Consider the following 5,535-nt stretch of genomic DNA (forward strand, 5'->3'; position numbering starts at 1 on the left):
CTCTCCAGGCCAGTGGAGAGGTATGAAAATGTCCTATTGATTCTTAAAAATACACACACACACACACACACACACACACACACACACACACACGTTATTAATTTTGAATTGTACCAATTAAGACCAGTTAAAAAAAATAGTATTTTTTTAGAATCAATTAGAACTTCTTGAGGAACCTCATATGTACATTAAGATTTTAAAATATTCAATCAATAGATAAAATTCCTCAATATAAGTGAATTCAATCGTTTTTTTAAGTTTTTGCAAGGCAAATGGAGTTAAGTGGCTTGCCCAAGGCCACACAGCTAGGTACTTCTTGAACCCAGGTACTTCTGACTCCATTTTTTGGGCTTCACATTACACTCCAGATAGAGTAGGTTACCCATCATAGAAGAACACTAGAATTGCTCTACCTACCTTTTAGTGACATCATTTCTTTGTATATTGGAAGATTCTGTACATGAGAGAAAACAATTCTTTCATCTGTATCTTTTTTTATTCAGACTTACTGAATCAATAGCATTGATAGTGCCTGGGAAAGGACAGAACTCAGAGTAGGGTAGAGTCTGGGCTCTCCGGTAGCTGAAGTCTAGATTGGAAATAAGACACAAACACAGATGACTCTAAGACACAAAAGAATTCATGAAACCTGCATTTGAGAGCAGGTCAAACCAAGGCTGAAGGGGAGGGTTTACCTTAGAAAAGGATCCTTTGTTCATTCAGGAAACATTCAACAAGCCCACTACATGCCACGGAGTCTTTCAAAAAACACTAAGTGGACTAAGTGGAGGGGCTCAAGTTTCTAATTCACCTTCATGTTCTCTAGTTGAATCTTTTTAGACTACCTGCTTCTTCTTTCCTACCTTTTCTCCTCCTCTCTCTCTCTCTCACCAGCCCTTCTTTCCCCTACCTTGCCTTCAACCCTGATTTTTGTAATTCGGGGGACTTTTTGTTTAATTTCTTCTCATTGAGCTGAAAGAAGAGTAACCATTGCCTTGGATTTCCACTTTATTCCCTCCCTTCGGCTTCTCTGTGACAGGGCACCGATGGCAGCTGCTCAGAACAACTGACTTCTTGACCTGGGTACAACAGCCCAGATCCCTACAGACTCCCACTGATTGTGCCCTCAGAGAAACCTCCCCCTAGAGATCCAGGTGATGAACATCACTCAGTAGGCAAGAGGTGACAGCTCATCACCATCCCAAAGTGCCGACCCTGGATAGCTTCACTGCATTCTTCTTCTTCTTTTCCTTGTCTACCAGCACAGCAACCTCTCAGGAACTATTTGACCTGCCTGTTAAAACCAGCCCCCAGCAGGAAGAGGAATCTGGACAAAGAAGGTACAGGGAAGGTTCAGGGTGGAGCTGCAGGGGGATTGGAACACTGTGTTGGAGAAGAGGAGCTCCCCTCCACCTGTCAGCAGGCTCAACAAACTATAGCCTAAAACAGTGGGAGAAATACAGCCTGATACTTCTCCATGGATCTCCTTCCTCTTTTTTGCTTTGTTCCCCCCAATCCTAGATTGGTAAACAGCTTCAGGCAGCACCTATTTACTGTCTCTGCCCAATTTTATCAGATGGGTCTTTACTCTTCACTGGAGTGAGGGAAGGCTAGAGAGAATGTAGCTGGGGTTGAGCAGTATGAAGTGGTTTTCCAGTGTCTTATATCTGTACAAAGAAAAAATGGATAATTACAAAGGTTTTAAGTTTCAGTTTCTTATACAGTAATCCTGCTGAGAGGAAGTGGGTTTTTACAAAGGTTTTAAGTTTCACGTTTTTATATGGTAACCCTGAAGAGTTCTATTTGAATCCACATGGGTCCAAGAGAACAGCAACAATTTCCTTTTTGACCCTTCTTTCACAGAGGTACAGGTTACCCACTTTTTTATGAGAATAAAAACACTACCATGAAGAAACTAGACCATTTGTTCTTCCAAAAAACTGAAAATAACTTAGTCTGTTGCTTTCTGTCTCTCCTTACTTCATTCTTTCATTCATAGAACTACTAAAGTGATTTTCCTAAAGTATGGGTACCAATCTCACAAAAACAGACACACACACACACACACATTCAGGCACACACACACACACACACACACACACACACACACACACACACACACACACACACCCAGACCCCAAATCAAAGAACTCAAGAGGCTCCTAATCATCTCAAGGATTAAAATAAGGCTACTATTAGGCATTGATGGCAGAAATTAGCACAATGACTAGATTTCCACAGAGCTTAGGAAGATTTGAGTTTACCAGATATGTTTTCTATTCCCATTTCCATTTCCCTTTTCATATTATGGAACAAGATTAACAATGTGCAATGACTTGTCACATAAGCAGTGTTTGAAACAATGTTTGAACCCAGAAAATGAGTCTCCCTGACTTCAGCACTCTATCCACTGAGATAGAGCCACTGGGATAGGACCTCCTAGCTGCCATGGATGGAGTTTAATCCATTTCTATCTATTCAATTAAAATGCTTTCCTACCTACGCTCTATGGTATATAGTAGAAGTATTTTTTTCCCTTCACTCTGCCATCAAGGAAACTATTTTTAAGGGAAGGTAAATGATTTGCCCACAGTAGCATAACTAGTCAATTGTAGAGGAATTTTTCAACCCTCTGTCCCTGTATTCCCTATTCTCTAAAATAAAGGTGTAGGTGTAGACAACTTCTGATGTCCCTTTCAACTTTCATATTTTATGATTCAATGAAACAACAAACATATTGCCACCCAAAGGCAAATTATGATTAGAATTATGATAGAATGTATTAGCAAAATTAGTATTTAAAAGAGATACAGAAATAGGATCTATTTTAAATGCATTTATGTTGTTCTTCATATAATATAATACTGTATCATAAAATGTTTATTTATTATTACATTACTTGAACACAATTGGTAGGATTCACAACATACTTACTGGATGGTTAAGTATCACTGATACTGTTCTGCTATCCAGCAGATTCCTGTAGTATACTGTAACATTGACACCTAGAACTGAATGCGGGCAGAAAGGACATTTTCTTACATTTTATAAAATTTTGGGTTCTGTACTATTTTGCTTTGGCACTGTTAAAGAAGCAGTTCACATTTTCCTCTGTCAATTCATTAACATGCTTCTCTGCTTCATTAACCCATATCTGTTTTTCTTTAAGACACTATAAATGGGCAGCTAGGTGGCTCAGTGGATAGAGCACCAGCCCTGGAGTCAGGAAGACTTGAGTTCAAATCTAGAATCAGGCACTTAATAATTACCTGGCTGTGGGACCTTGAGAAAGACACTTAACCCCATTACCTTGCAAATAACAACAAACAACAACAAAGAAATAGCTATTTAATCCCTTCTGAAAAGTCTGCTTGAGAAAGTCTGCTTTGTTCATTCAATGACCACTCAATAAGACCACTATATGACAGGCAGTTTTCCTGAAAATACTGGCCTTCAAGTTGGACTCCGTGGAAGGGCACAGGTTTCTACTTTACCTTCATGTGCTCTGGGTGAATCTCTAAATTACCTCCTTCCTCTCCTCTCTCTCTCCATCTCTTTTCTCTCTCTCTCTCTCTCTCTCTCTCTCTCTCTCTCTCTCTCTCTCTCTCTCTCTCTCGCCATTCCCTCACCCTGCTCTCTCTAATCTGACTTTGGTGTCTAGAGAACCTCTCCACTTTCTTCTTATTGAGATGAATTGGTGAAGGCAAAGTGCATTTGTAAAGGGAAAATGTCTTGGAATCCTTGAAGAGTCCCTGAAACTGGGCAGGCTTCACTTTCTGACAGAGCACCAGTGGCAGCTGCTGGGAACAACTGGCCTCCCAACCTGGGCACAACTGCCCTGATACCCACAGACTCCCACTAACTGTGCTCTAACAGTAATCTCCTTTGATTAGCACCACAGAGATCCAGATGATGGTTCTCAGTACAATGGGCCAGAAGATGTAGCAGTGCAGTAGCATCCTGATGCACCTGCCAGGTCCCTCCTTGGCTAGGAGTACTGTAACCTGTCACGAACCACTTGGCCCAGTTGTTTACCTCGTATTCCAGTACCATGATCAACAGGGGAAGTTCCACGAGGAAGAAGAGGGAATGAGGAAGGTTCCAGTTTCTGCTGCAAGGGCATGGGAACACATTATGAGAGCAGATTAACTCCTCCCCACACACCTAACAGGATCAACAAGCTGAGGCCTAGAAGAAGTTGGTATCTTTTAAGGGTGCTAATACATACATACAGATCTGATTCCTCAACTTCTCCAGGGATCATCTTCTTCCCTTGCCTTTGTCCTTCCCACCCCTAGAATTGTTGAACAACTGTATGCAGCAGCTAATGTCTCTGCCTGGTTTTCTTAGAGGGGACTTTGCTCAGGAGGGCAAGAAAGGATGTAGGTGGGTAGAAGGGGTATAAAGTGACTTTCCTGCTTCTGGTATGTATACATAGAGGTAGTGGATAACTACATATGTTTTAAATTTTACTTTTTTAAAAAGGTTGACCCAGCTGAATTTTGTCTAAATCCAAACAGGCCCAAAGAGAATAGAAGCAATCTCCTTATTGTCTTTCTTTCATAGAGGTACAGGCTACCTCCTTTTTTTTTAGATTAAACATCCTGCCAGGGAACAAACTATATCATTGTTCTTCTGCAAAAGTGAAGATAATTTAGTATAAACCACTTTGTCTGTTGCTTCAACTACTCCCCCATTATACTTTTCTCCCAAGGAAACCTAATCACTCTAAATCACCCTTACTTGTCTTCTGGTCAAATGACAAAGATGATAGCTTTCAGTTTTGTTTTTCTTTTTTTTGTAAAATGAAGAATTTACATTAAATTTATGATTTGTTGCTGGCCAGGGCCTCCTCATTTTAGAGAGGACATTGAAATAAATAATTTCTAAGTCCCACTTTTTTTTAATTTATTTTTTATTCTCATTTTGTACAAATGTTTTTCTTTACATTAATAAAATATACTTGTTTACAAGTAAACAAAATAACCCTCCCCCCCATTGAATATAGATAGACTTGCTTGGGCAAAAAAAGTAAAGGGGGGAGAAAAAAAATTAAAATTAAAAAAATAATAGTAATAATTGTAGGTATGGCCAGGTGGTGCAATGGATGAAGCATCAGCCCTGGAGCCACAAGCACCCAAGTCCATATCCAGCCTCGTAAACCCAATAATCACCCAGCAATGTGACATGCAAGCCACCCAATCCCCACTGCCCTGCAAAAACCAAAAAGAAGAAAAAAAAAAGACCCAAAATAAAATAAAATAGTAATAATAGTAGGGGTGGCTGGGTGGCAGACAGAGCATTGGCCCTTGAGCCAGGAGCACCTGGGTCCAAATCCAGCCCCAGATACCCAATGATCACCCTGCTATGTGGCTCCAGCCAGGCCACCCAGCCCCACTTGCCCTGCACCCTCCCCCAAATAATAATAACAAAAAATGTGTTTCAGTCTTTGTTCCAACACCATCAACTCTGTCATGAGTGGATCATATTCTTTATGATAAGTCCATCACAAAAGTTACTTCCATATTTTTCCAA

This window comes from Macrotis lagotis, chromosome 5 (genome assembly GCF_037893015.1).
Source record: "Macrotis lagotis isolate mMagLag1 chromosome 5, bilby.v1.9.chrom.fasta, whole genome shotgun sequence".
NCBI classification, from domain to species: domain Eukaryota; kingdom Metazoa; phylum Chordata; class Mammalia; order Peramelemorphia; family Peramelidae; genus Macrotis; species Macrotis lagotis.